At 40.9% G+C, this 13,453-nt stretch overlaps 1 protein-coding gene and 1 long non-coding RNA gene across 2 annotated transcripts in view; one reads left to right on the forward strand and one right to left on the reverse strand.

Moving 5' to 3' along the window:
• Window positions 1-13,453, reverse strand: part of NPY1R (neuropeptide Y receptor Y1) — a 120,375-nt gene that overhangs the window by 20,091 nt on the left and 86,831 nt on the right. The gene's annotated exons all lie outside the window — the stretch shown is intronic.
• On the forward strand, window positions 697-10,220 carry LOC120991747. The gene is made up of 3 exons (XR_005776793.1): window positions 697-707; window positions 9,937-9,946; window positions 10,127-10,220. It is a non-coding gene; the product is annotated as an uncharacterized LOC120991747 (long non-coding RNA).

Here is a 13,453-nt window from a genome sequence, read left to right on the forward strand (position 1 = left end):
TATAAATCCAGTTACACAGGGAATTTGGAATATGTGGAGTTAAAAATGAACTGGTTAGCATCACATATTCTGCTCATGTCAAGACACATCTAACTGCCCTAAGGCATGATGGGACAGCAGACACATGACCAACCACAAAGTAGAATTCAAGCAGGGGATAAAAGAAAACTGCAAATGAGGCAAATTTGAGAAAAATATGAAAAAGAAAAACAATCAAAACAATCCAAGGAGGAATAGGAGCTAGAGTACTCTATGAAAATAAACTTTAGAGTGAAAAGCAGCTTATGGCACAACCACTTTATTGAACTTCGCATGTTTAGCACTATACTATAAAATTGTAACTTGTAGTTTCTAGGGCACAATTCCTGAATTTTTTTTTGTCAGTCAATAATGACATATCAAACAAATCTCCCCCTCCTCACCCCACACTCCTCATTTTACATACAGTAGCAGCAATATACAGTATTATAGTGTATTGCACATGTCAAGAGAGTTTACATAACATTTTCATAACCAGCGCTTCACTGGGATATACATATACAGTATAATTGGATTAAGAAAAATAATCATATATCTCCATTCATTCTCACATTCAAGATGTCATGGTAGGGAAACCCTGAACTCACTCGTGGTTCTGTCTCTACGTACTTGCAAGATCCGTCGTAAGGCGACGGCCCACAACTGGATGAGAGTCCCTTCCTGACTGGGTGCTTGGCCCGATCAGGGAAAATACAAATGGAGAAAATAATAAATGTAATGACAGACAGGCAAAACCAGGACTAGATCAGAATCCAAAATTAAGGTCCAAAATCAGGCCAGAGTCCAAACCAGAAAGATATGTCACAAACAAGACAAGATACAAACAGAGTCAAATACCAGTTGGGGTCAAGGCCAAGAGATCACGTCAGGAAATAAATGGCAATCAGGAGCAAGATCAAAGACAATCCAAAAGTCAGAGAACCAGGTATCCAACTGGAATACAATACACAGTAGTAAGGCTTAGAAAACCAATCTTATGCACCTGTTGGCCTGTTTAAATTTCCCTCTAGCAGAAAGCCTGTGACAATTGATTGGTCCAATGCCTCTGCTCCCTGTCAGTGGAGTTTGCTGCCATAGCATCAGAACAATGCCGGCAGTGCCACCAAGGAGTGAGGGGACTTCACGGGAGCATCGCTAGGTGAGTTCTTGACACAAGACCCGTGGAAGTTCAGGAAATCATTCTGCTACTATGATTAGGGGGGCAAGGCTTGTGATTTTAACCATAGACCCCATATTTTATTGAATCTATGTAGACAATTAAGTTTCAAATATACAAATTTTTCTAGACGGTGGTGTAGGTTTACTTTACCAATATATTCTACCAGAGAAGGTGTTGACTGGGATTCCCAATAGTGCAGTTAGCTTGCTGACCAAATAAAATAACGGAGAATAGCTAAGCGATAATTTTCCTGTACAAGTATTTCTCTGACACTACCCAAGGTATACACAAGATCTAAAACTTCTGTCCAGTAACATCCTAATTGGGCAATTCCAAATTAGATGATTAATCCTGCTCCTGGCGCCTGACATCTATTATATAGATCCATAGATCCTTAGGGCAGTATCCCATGCTAACTAAATGAACAGGAGTGAAATACACTGTGTACCAGATAAATGTGAGTCAGTGTGTTTGTCTGACCAATACTTGAGGAATATTATGAAGAACTTACTGCCACTTCAGCTATTACCAGCATATCTATCTTCTATTTGTCTTTAATAGTCATAGGATAACTTCCTGAAACTTTACTCTTGTTATAATTTTTTGAAAAAGCAATTTATATGACTTAAGCAAATTAAATGTCAAACAGAAATGTGTTTGTCCTGCTACAGGACAACACCTTGGACAAATAATTTTGTTATTCATCGTACATCACAAAATAGACTCCAAGCTCAAACATTGTTGCCTTAAAGGTAATGTGTCACCAGAAAATGACCTATTATTTCAATCACATTTTTAAAGAATTTTTAATGATATAATTTTTAATTTTCCATGTCAATATTTTTATTTAAACAAAAACCATAAAATCCTGCAGTTTTAACACTAGGCACTATGTCTAATAATAGGCACCACTTCTTGGTCTGTACAGATCACTTTACTACAGTTATCTCCTTGTCATTACAGGTAAGTTTAGAATGACAGATAGCACCTCTGTATACCGAATCCTCTATTCACAATAGGCGATTGTCCAAGCTTATCTACTCATTGCCTGTACAATGACCTCTGCTCAGGTCACAGAGCATGCCTAGAAAACTCTCCCATAGAAGTCAATAAGGCCAGCTTCTGTCCATTGTGTCTATGGACCATGGGGCTCCCATAAAGCAATTTTCTTAATGGTTTATAAATGCTGTAAAGAACAGCTCAGGCAAGGTGGCAGCCCCCATAATCATGTTCAGAAAGTAGAATAAAAAAATTTGCAATCAGAAAATATTTCTATGACTTACATTGGCCTCAGCTGTCACAAGTGCAGTAGTAACACACCATTCTAGTACACGTGACTGCAGCAACTATATGAACAAGAATGGGATGTTATCATTTCCAGTCTGGCAGAGACCAAAAACTACAGTATGGGAACAGGTACCGTAGAGCTGAAACACCCTGACTTCCCAGAGGTGAACAGTGATATTTTTTGTAGACATTTTTCTGCCTTTAATTTTTCAGTTAAGACAGTCCCTTTAAATTGCCATATTTTGGGGCATGATATTTATCACCAGTTATCACACTAATACATTTAACAATAATAAAGGGCCCGCCGTGAGCCCTGGGTTTATTCCCTGCGACGGCTGCGGTGTTCCGCTGTTTGGTGAATTAATCAACCCCCCCCCCTTTTTCCCAAAAGGTATAGAGGACTACATAAGGAATGAAAGATCCCCTATAGACCTGTCTTTTCCCTTCTCTCCCATGGATGGACCTGTAATTGGAAAATATCTGGACAAATTCTCTGGACACTCCAATATTGTCTGCGGAACTAGAGACATTAATCTTGTCTAGGGGATATATGAACTTCATCCTTGGCGATGTGTTAAGGGGCTGATTCCTTTTCTGTGAAATCCATAGCTGTATGGTTGCGATATAGCGGTGGATATCTATACTTGATTTCTTTTTGTGGGGGCCTATGTAACCACTTGCTCGCAGCTAAGACGGGTCCCTGTGGTTTATATATGGACTCAGTCTTCATTATTATTAGTGCCGTCTGTATCCTCTGTTTATTTGCCTTCTATGTACTTAATTGCACCCTCCTGATATAGGGTTTTTCCAAATTTATAGAGAAGTGGTGTTCTATATACACGAGATACTGCCGAGTGGGGGTTTTTGTAGGTAGTTGCAATATACTGCTCTCCATAAAAATGCCGCCAAAATACCGTAAATCTGGTGGTTTGACATCCCCAAAAGGTGGTTCAGGGGGGAGCCCACAGGCTCGGCTAGATAAATTTCTGAAGTCACCACCACCCAAATCTAGAGGGGTGGTATTGAGATCTGGCCCCCAGACCGAGTTAGTTTCTGACAATTCGGACCGGTTGGAGCAGGCCTTATCTAAACCTGGTCCCTCTCATAGTGAAGGCTTTGAGAGCATAAATAATAAATTACAGGATATACTGGGAGTGGTAAACGCTACTAGTACCTCGGTTGCAGAATTGACTTCCTCTCTCGCGGTAGTACAAGGGGATGTTACTATAATAAGAGATGAGGTGATGAAGTTAAGAGTAAAAGTTAAGGAATTGGAGATCACAGTTAAATCTGTCACCGTAGAGAATGAGGTGTTAAAGAATAGACTGGCAGAAGTAGATGAAGATCGTTCTTGGTTAAGAAGGAAAGTGACTGAGTTGGAGGATAGATCCCGTAGGTATAATCTTCGATTGGTAGGATTTCCAGAAGGAGTGGAACAGGATGATCCGTCAAAATTTATTCAGAAATGGCTGATAGAGAGTTTGGGGCCAGACTATGATGTATCATCCTTTTGTGTGGAAAGGGCCCATAGAATCCCCTTTAAAAAACCACCTCCTGGCGCTCCTCCTAGGGCATTTCTAGCAAAGTTTGTATGTTCAAAAGACCGGGACTGGGTTCTTAGACGCAAAAGAGAAGTATCGGAAATATATTTTGATGGTAACCTGATATTAATATTTCCGGACTTCTCTCGAGAGACCCAAAACAAAAGAAGAACCTTCTTCGAGATTAAAAAAAGGCTGATTTCAGCTAAAATTAAGTACTCAATGGTATACCCGGCTAAATTAAGAGTGGTACATAATGACTCTGTTTGTTTTTTCCCCACACATGTCGAGGCGGCGCAATGGTTGGACTCTAAAGGTCTATGAAATAAAATGAGGAGGAGGTGAGGGGGGAGGTTAATGAGGGGAGGTGGCGGGGGGGGGGGCGGTTGGGTGGAAGGTGAGAGGTTGATGGGTATTGTACTATGCCCTGTCAACCATGTTGGGGGGTGTTGGGGTTTTGGGGGTGGGGTTAAGGGAGTGATTGGCTGTCGTTCTCTTTGTCGTGGCTGTGCGTGCCTCCTTGATGAAACTGGGGATTCCTTTGCTTATAAGATATGCCATGTAATATTTTATGTTGGAATGTAAGAGGCTTGGGAGACAGAGTGAAAAGGGCGGTTGTATTTGACCTTGTGATCCGTCATCGTCCTGCTATTGTGGCATTATTAGAGACCCACGCAACAGTAGATAGGATATATACACTGAAAAGGAAATGGGCCGCTCTGGAATATCATTCTTGTTTTTCCTCTTATGCAAGAGGTGTTAGTGTTTATATTCATAGAGGTATGGAGTTCCAACCGTTAGATAGCGTTATTGATAAAGAAGGGAGATATGTATTCCTACATGGGTATTGGAAAGGTCAGGAGACGATATTGGCTTTTATTTATATCCCCCCTCCATTTAAACCAACTGTTATCTCCCATTTAGCTCACTATATATCTTCTAAAAATCAATGCGTGTTGCTGGTGGCAGGTGATTTTAATGCGGTACTTGACCCTGAACTGGATCGGTTCTCTTCGTTTGCTGGACGCGGGCACAGTGGGTCCCCCTTGACTGCTGTGTGTGAGGAGTTGGCGCTGGTGGATATCTGGCGCTACCTCTACGGAAAAAAAAAAATCTTTTCATGTTTTAGCCATTCACTTGGGTCTATGTCCCGTATTGATTTGGCTTTTGCAAGTCGAGATCTGTGTGGCCGTGTCCTGAGAATGAGGTATGAGCCCCATGGAATATCTGATCATTCCCCAGTTCTGATTACGTTTGTGGAGGCTCCAAATACAGGAAGAGTCTTTAAATTGAATTCCCATTGGTTTGAGGTGATAGGGGAGCAATCCCGGGTAGATCAGGACATACAGGAATTTTGGGGCCTTAACGTGGGCTCGACTCATATCCACTATGTGTGGGATGCGCTTAAAGCCCATATTAGGGGCCTTTATTTTGCCAAAATTCACAGATTTAGAATGGTATTACGACGTAGGGAAAAATAACTGACGGATTCGGTTTGGGAGTTTGCTTGCCACATTGATTGACTGTCATGAGGAACAACTCATTGGTCAATTAAAGGAGGCTAATTTGCAACTTAAGACACTATTGTATAAAAAAGCACAACACAAGCTTCTATTTCAAGGCCAGAATCGTTTTTGCGAATCCGGTAAAACGGGTAGGTTTTTGGCTCGTTTGGTGGCCAATCAGAGAGAGGATTCCACTATAAAAGAAATTAGGAACCCACAGGGAATTGGGGTGAGATCCGCAGAGGAGGTTAGAGAGGAGTTTAGGAAATACTATTCTACCCTTTATAAATCTGAGTCTATAGCTAGCTGTACTGAGATGGATCAATACCTACAACAATTGGTGCTCCCTCAGTTAACTACTCAAGATAGAGAGATGTTGGACTCCCCCATTCTCTTGGAGGAACTTCAAATGACCCTACCACTCCTAAAGTATAGTTCTGCCCCTGGCCCAGACGGGCTGCCGTTTGAAATTTATAGGTACCATGCCAAGTCCCTCTTGCCGATTCTTCTCCAAGTTTTTAAGGAGTCTTGTGCACTTGGATCTTTACCTCCATCATTTAGAGAGGCAGTAATTACTTTGGTTCTGAAAAAGGAGAAGGATCCATGCGATGTGGGTTCATATAGACCCATATCGCTTTTGAATACGGACTATAAGATCTTCGCAAAAATTCTGGCTAACCGTTTGAAGAGAGTTATAGCTGGTCTGGTCCACCCTGACCAGACAGGCTTTATTCCGGGTCGGCAAATACACAATAGTATTTATAGGGTCTTTTTGAATCTGTCGGTTGGGGGCAGTGTTGACCACTCCGTCCTGTCATTGGACGCCGCAAAAGCGTTTGATAGGATGGAGTGGCCATTTCTCTGGGCTACGATGTCATGTTTTGGCCTTGGGAATGTATTTTTGGAGATGACCCAAATGTTATACGAACAGCCTGTTGCATATATTAACATCAATGGCATAAGATCTTCCCCGGTTACGATGCGGAGGGGGATGAGACAGGGATGCCCCCTGTCTCCTCTCCTCTTCGCTCTTTTTTATCGAACCGTTGGCTTGTCGGATACGTTTGGAGAATCGTATCGCAGGCTTTGGGGTGGCTGGTGTTAGCGACAAAATAAGCCTGTATGCAGATGATGTGATTCTATTTCTGGATCAGGGGTGGAAAATCCTTCCGTTGGTCATACAGTTAATTGAAGAATATGGTAAACTTTCAGGCTATTTGATCAACTGGACAAAGTCATCGCTCCTTCCGTTGAATCGGAAAGCGGTGGATGTGGGGAGTCGAGTCCGCGTCTTGGCCCCTAATGATTCTTTGGACTATTTGGGGGTTAAGATTGGGGTCCCTATAGATAGGTTTTATGAGCTCAATCTGGCCCCAGTGCTGAATAAAGTTAGGACCAAAGTTGGCGCCTGGCGAAAAACTGACATTGGCACAGATAGATCGAATTGCATTGATCAAGATGATTATTCTGCCTATAGTTTTATTTCCGGTGTGCGCCTGCCCCATTTGGATTGATGATATTTTTTTCCATAGATTGGAGACATTGATCAATGATCTAATTTGGGGAAGGAAGAGGGTGCGTATTAAGCAGAGATATTTATGGCTATTGGAGGCAGATGGTGGGTTGTCACTACCTTTTTTTCAGGGTTATTATTTTTGCGCACAGATTCAGCGATGTTGTTATCGGAAAGAGAGTTTACTGTCACGGTATTTGAATAGAGTAATTGACACTCCGATTGAGAATATTTTTTCATATCTGGAATCTGGATCTATGGGAATGAGGAAGTCTTTACTGGTCCCTTTCTCACTACAGAGGGTGTGGAACAGGCTGAAGGAGATCCTTAAAGTCCCCGGTCCGTTTGCTTTCACCCCTTTGTGGAGGAATGGGGCGTTGGAGGAATTCTTCAAGATTACAGATTTTGGATATTGGTCACGAGAAGGCATCTGTATGGTGTCTCACCTTTTCCATTTGGGTCGTTTTAAAACACTTCAGGAATTTGGCTTTAATAATAGCTCTCCACTAGAGATATTTATGTATGCACGTCTGAAACATGTTTTTGAAGCCTCTAAGAATAGGGGTTGTATTTTTCCACGGGAGAATATATTTTTTGACTACTGTGACGCCCAGAAGTATGAGAAGGTGAAAATGTCTAGATTATACGCTAAACTTCGAATGGCACTGGTAACGGTTACACCTTTTAAAAGCCCAAGTAAATGGGAGCAAGAGCTGAATTGCTCTCCTTTACAGTGGCCTACTATCTATAGGAACGTGAGAAGGGCGTCAGTTTCTAGCGCGCATAGATTAATTCAATTTAAGATTCTTCATAGACTGTACTACACGCCTAGGGTCCAAATTTCCACAAAATAGGGACCGGGACTGTTGCTGCCCTAAATGTGGATATGTTAATGCGAACTTTGTCCACATGTTATGGAGCTGTAGTAAAATAAGAAAATATTGGGATGAGGTTTTCTCTGCCCTACAAAAGGAATCCTTGGTAAACTATAACCCGGGGATCTTGATAGTGATTTTTGGAGACTACGGTTCAGAAACGGAAGTTTCTCCCCGGGTTAGACAGATCTGGATGAAAGGATTGATGGTAGCAAAAGCTATACTGGTTAAGTACTGGTGCTCTGTCTCCCAGCCTTCTGTAAGGGAGTGGGATCTATACCTCCGGCAAATTAAAATCTATGAGGATATCGGAAAGTATCGGAGAGTTGCACACAGAGCCACGTAGATATATACGGATATTATTTATTACTTGTTGCATTTGAATGAATTGAGGGGAACGACAGCCAATGGGGGGGGGGGGGAGGTATAAGGATATCTAAGATTGTTATACTACACAGTTATGTATATATACTGAAGTGATTTATATTGGTCTATGTACTAATTCTAGTATTATTATATTACATTCACTGTTGTATTGGTAATATTTTATATGACTTTCTATAATAAAAATAAAGTAAAAAAAAAAAAATAATAATAATAATAAAGGGCATTCCTGCACAGATACTAGCTGCCCAATGTAAAGTGGATGAGAAAAACAAGTTCTAGCCTTATCTCACCAAGGGCACCAAAGCAGCCATATTGTCTGGTTCCCTTTTTATATATAGTTTATATGTTAACATAAATACATATACTGTACATTTTCAAAAACAATATAAATGTATACAAGCCTTTCATAAAAACAAAAGTACAATACTTTGATTACAGCTAATGTCAACCTTTGAGGATAATTTTATACTTTACATGCACAGCTATTCTACACCTAGGTGGAGTGGGTGCCCAGATGTCTAAGGACAGACACCCTAGAGAAAACTCAGATCCTGGGCATTCAGCGCTTTAGGTACCATTGTCAATAGTACTGTCACACTGGGGATAGAGTTGTTGCTACCTTTCCCCCCCAAAAAATGCCTGCAAAATTTACAGAGGTAAAAGGGGGTTAATTTTGAGGGCAAGACTTAACACAGGATTTTATTTGACACCAACGGCTTATATCATTTTATCATATTTTAAGAACTGATACATTTTTAAGAAAATAAAACTAATGGTTTGTTTTCTGAAGCTAATTGAAAACTGTTTATGGCAACAATCAGTGAGCAAAAAAATATTTGGGTTGCATATCAGTATATTAGATATTCCACTCTAGTAAGAATTGTTATCAAGTAGTACAGTAGCATGTAACAGGTATCACTTGAGAAGTGAGCTGCATGTTTTAGGCTACTTTCACACTAGCGTTTTTTCTGGATCCGGTAGAGCTCAGCAAAAACGCTTCCGTTACTGATAATACAACCATCTGCATCCGTTATGAACGGCTCCGGTTGTATTATCTTTAACATACCCAAGACGGATCCGTCATGAACTCCATTGAAAGTCAATGGGGGACAGATCCATTTTCTATTGTGTCAGATTGTGTTAAAGAAAACGTCCCCTTTGGCTTGCATTGTGGGTAATGACGGATCCGTCTTGCTCCGCATCCCAGAACGGAAAGCAAACCGCAGAACGCTGCAGTTTGCTCTCCGGTATGAGAATGGAACGGAATGCATTTTGGAGCCTTCCGTTCTGTTCAGTTATGTTTTGTCCCCATTGACAATGAATGGGGACAAAACGGAATCGTTTTTTCCGGTATTGAGACCCTATGACGGATCTCAATACTGGAAAATATTAACGCTAGTGTGAAAGTAGCCTTACACTAAAGATCGGAAAATGACAGGAAAGAAAAAAAAATATAGCCATTAAAGACTACATATAATTGTCATTGCTGCATCCATAATGACCTGAAGTATAAAATTGTGTTATATATCCCACAAGGCAAACATCAAATAAAAAAAACCTTCAAAAAATGATGCCAGAAATTTAGTATTTTGCCAGCCTCCAAAAAATGGAATAAAAAGCAATTAAAAAGTCATATATAAGTGCCAAAATGTTAACAATGAGAAAAACAAGCTTTTGTGCAGCTGTTGATGGAAAAATAAGAAAGTCATGGAGAGATAGAAAGCAAATACAGTAGATAAAAAAACACTTTAGTAGTAAAACAAAAAAATATATATACTGTATATGTTTATAAATAGAAAAAAATAAAAAATAAACAGCAGCACTCCTTTGATGCCAGGTGCAAATCCCCAACTGTTCCTAGGACATGGAACAATGAATGTAGAGCAGAAAAAGTAAGGCAGCACTCCGGTCTTCTGGTGAATAGGTGTTGGGTGTAATAAAGTATTCACCTATTCACCAGAAGACCGAAGTGCTGCCTTACTTTTTCTGCTCTCTCTCTCTCTCTCTCTCTCTCTCTCTCTATATATATAAATATATATATATATATATATATATACAGATAATGCCAAAATTTTTGTATTTTGTTTACCTGCCTTCCAAAACAGGGAAGGAAGCAATCAAAAAGTCATACTGTATGTAGCCCCAAAAGTATTGTATTGAAAATTACAACCTGTCCTGCAAAAATAAAAATGGCATGAGTCTTGGAATGTGGTGACAGTTAACAAAAAACTGTGCAAAAGTAGTAAAACAAAAAAAAAAATTGGTATTATCAGTATTGTATTCACCCAGAAAATAATGATTGTTTTTTTACCTCCATCCCTACTACTGTATGGGTACACCACAGGGTTCAGAAAGGAAAGAGTACCATATAGCTTTATGAGGGCAGGTTTCGCTGGAATGGTTTTTGGGCGCCATGTAGCATTTGAAAACTCTAAAGTGCCCCTACAGTGGAAACCCTCAAAAAGTGATCCCATTTTCAAAACTACACCTCTCAAGGAATTTTTTGAGAGGTATATAGAGTGCTTTGACCAAACAGGCATTTCATGAATATAAAACCACTTGGGCATGAAAATAAAAAATATAATTTAATAATATCATAATAAAATGTTGCTTTAGTCCCAATTTATCATTTTCACAGGTGATAATAGAAAAAAACATCCCATAAATTCTCCTGAAAATGGAAACACCTCATATGTGGTTGTAAACTGCTGCAAATGCACAATGCAGGGCTCAGAAGGGAAGGAGCATCATTTGGGTATTGGAGGGCAGATTCCCCTGGAATAGTTTTCGGGCACTATGTTGCATTTGAAGAGACACTGAGGTACCCCTTCAGTGTAAACCCTTAAGAGATGACCAGATTTTGGAAACTATACCGCTCAAAGATTTTTGAGGATTTTAGTAGTGAGCATTTTGATCCAATGGGTATTTTCCGTGAAATGTAGTAGTGAAGGGTGAAAAGTAAATAAGTAACTATTTAAGATGTGTAGACTACATCAGAGTGTAATTAGGTAGCAAAATTACACGGTACATACAGTATAAAAGTAATAATCCATGGATGAGTGATACTCTTTGAAGCAATCCTTAGGCCAGGTTTTCCGGGGCAGGTTAATGGTATCCTTTAGCATCCCCCTTTTGGAACACATTCTGCATCTTTTTTGGTTCATTCCCTTCCTTGCTGTTGTGGGGACTTCACAAGGGACAAGTTGGTCTGGTACAGTATGGGCACCATCACTTCCAGAGGTACTTAGGCCCTCCCTTTCCTGGTTTTGCTGGCCTGCAGATTGAATTAACATGTTAAACGTTATACGGTGCCATCTGTACAATGTGCACAGACAGTTTTTCGTACCCCACCTTATTTTTCCACATGGCACTGTAAAGCTTTAGCACTTGATCTGAAAGATCAACCCCTCCCATGTACATATTGTAGTCCAGTATGCAGTATGGCTTGGGGGTAGTGGTAGTAGTACGTTGTACAGGGGCAGAGTAGGTTCTGTTACTGTGAACTGTGTAACATACAAGGCTATCATTGCAGAGAGCCTTGTTGTCACTCTGAGTGGCTGCCCAAGCAGGGACCAAGGAAAATCTCTCAGATTTTTGCATACAGTGCCACAAACTACAGTACCTCTGGAGCTTAGGAACTTACCCTGGTCCAGCAGTGGGTGCACTAAGGCCCACACTATTTTCCAAGTTACTCCTAGGATGGGAGGAGGTTCATTCTGGGGGTACAATCCAGGTGTCTTTCCTTTCTTAAACTCAGAACCAATGGGTGCACAGCTTATTCAGTTTAATGCCATACCTTGCCCTCTTGCTGGACAGGTATTGACAGAATTTTACCCTCTTTTTAAGATGTATTTGCTTTATTTACACAGATGTTAGTTTAGGGGTGTACACTAGAGATGAGCGAATTTCATATTTTGAAATTCGTATTTGCTTCGGGTGGTGGATAAAAGCTGAATTGCGTTATGGATTCCGTTACCACGGATCAGAACGCAATTCTATGATGGAATGCATAACGGAGACCAGGCGGAACCGTTATGCATGCCATGGACTTCTATTATGATGTAATAAATAACGGAATGCTTCTAAAGGCATTCCGTTATGCAATCCGTCATAGAATTGCGTTATGGTCCGTGGTAACGGAATCCATAATGCAATTCACCTTTCACCACCAACCGAAGCGAAAACGAATTTCATAACATGAAATTCGCTCATCTCTAGTGTACACCTCAGCAAACTTGGTTCTAAAGTGGTCAAGGACTGACCTAATCACAAAAAGATGTTCAATGGGTCATTTTGGGGAGGGCATTGTGCACTATCAATGCAATGCAAAAATTTCAGGATTGATCCAGATTGGTTGAGTGTACATCTGTACTCCAATGCAGTCTAATTTCTGGCTTTTTGAGAAGCCTATATGCAGCACAAGCCTCCAAAATGACCCGAACGCCCACATACTGTGGCCGGGCACGGGAGCACATAGTTCCCTGCCCCGCCGCCTATCACTTCCATAGGCTTCAGGCCTAGTAGGCCTGAGGCCTATGTGGTAGTAAAAGCCCGGAACAGGCGTGAGTAATGGGGCAGTGTTGGGCAAATTACTTCATGGGGGCAGTGTGGGGCAAATTACTTCATGGGGCAGTGTGGGGGGGAAATTACTTTGTGGGGACAGTGTGGGGGCAAACTACTTCATGGGGGGCAGTGTGGGGGCAAGCTACACATTGGGGCAGTGTGGGGGAAATTACTATGTGGCGGTAGTGTGGGGAAAATTACTATGTGGCGGTAGTGTGGGGGAAATTACTATGTGGCGGTAGTGTGGGGAAATTACTATATGGGGGCAATGTGAGGGAAATTACTATATGGGGCAGTGTGGGGGAAATTACTATATGGGGCAGTGTGGGGGAAATTACTATGTGGTGTGGGGGATGTTGCTATTGGGGAGGCACTGTAGGAGTATTTCTATTACTGGTAGCAACATCCCTAGCAACCAATAGGAAAGTTGCCTACCCCTTACTATATAAGAACCTCCCCAGCATCCATTTTCTGTAGTTTTATGGAGTTCTGAGAGAGAGAGCACTACTGTGCTCTGTGCTTTACTGTTTAATTACATTAGATAGTTAGTAAACTTATATATATAATACAGATAGTGGGAGATA

The sequence above is a fragment of the Bufo bufo genome, chromosome 2, assembly GCF_905171765.1.
Source record: "Bufo bufo chromosome 2, aBufBuf1.1, whole genome shotgun sequence".
Taxonomy (NCBI): domain Eukaryota; kingdom Metazoa; phylum Chordata; class Amphibia; order Anura; family Bufonidae; genus Bufo; species Bufo bufo.